The sequence below is a fragment of the Equus caballus genome, chromosome 21 (genome assembly GCF_041296265.1).
Source record: "Equus caballus isolate H_3958 breed thoroughbred chromosome 21, TB-T2T, whole genome shotgun sequence".
In the NCBI taxonomy this organism is placed as follows: Eukaryota; Metazoa; Chordata; class Mammalia; order Perissodactyla; family Equidae; genus Equus; species Equus caballus.
Window position 1 is genome coordinate 10,013,993 of NC_091704.1, and position 1,008 is coordinate 10,015,000.

The 1,008-nt window shown below is 35.3% G+C and overlaps 1 pseudogene; it reads right to left on the reverse strand.

The window, feature by feature from the left end:
- Positions 1-893: 893 nt before the first annotated feature.
- The window catches only part of LOC138919773 (olfactory receptor 2H1-like), a 1,091-nt pseudogene continuing 976 nt past the window's right edge, over positions 894-1,008 (reverse strand).

The window sequence follows — 1,008 nt, forward strand, 5'->3', positions numbered from 1 at the left end:
TGTAATTCTTACCTCTACTCTGATGTTTTTGCTTAGGAACATTGACTCAGTTTGTGCTCTGTGAGGGGACTGCAAATGAAAAGTATCAATTAAAACAGCTAATAGGACTAACAGGATGACCAGTTATTAGAGAAAGATTTTAACCATGGAAAGAAGTGGAATAAATAATATTACTTTAAAAAGAATTAATTGGGAGGACAAAAAGAGTGTAAATAGTAACTGAATGAGAAGAGAAACAGCAAAACAAAACATGTAGTTGCCACTTTATTGAGTGAGCTGACAGTGCAACATGCATTGTCCTTCTGAAAAATTTTCTTAGGTTTTTACAAAAACACCCATTCCATAAAACTGCTTTGAAAAAGGAACTCCTACTTGTCCCTCAGCTCATGAATAAAACATCACTTACCCTTCTCATCTCCAGGAAACTGAGTCTCTCAGCCGGGTCTTTTTATGCATGAAACACACATTTCATGGTTCACCATCACCCAGTTGTGTTCCACTTTTGGAGATAAGGGAAAATCTAAAAACTCTGCCTACTTGAAGTTATACATGACCACCTGACTTCCCATGACCCACGAAACGTGACAGGAAGTAACATGGATAACAGGAAAGAGCATTTAGTTGTCAGAACTTGGCCCTGTGGCCCTTTCCTCTCCTTCATGGGATCACATGTGGAAATGGAGACATCCTACTGATGAAATATTGATTATTTTGATAAATTGAATATTTATTATTTTGGTAAATTAAATATTTATTATTGACCAAATATTGATATTACATTTGTACTTTCTACTTTTTGTAACAAAATGACAAGTGAGATATAGGGATAGAGAATGTCATAAATTACCCTCTTTTACTAAACCCAACATTTTAGTGGCACATCAAAGCTTCTTTTTTATGTAGAGCGGCAGAATGTCATAATTTTCAATTTACTTTCTAGTACAAAACACTGATCATGTACTTTTTTGTAAGCTAATCCCCTTCTTCATCAGTCTTTGCAGGGCATCC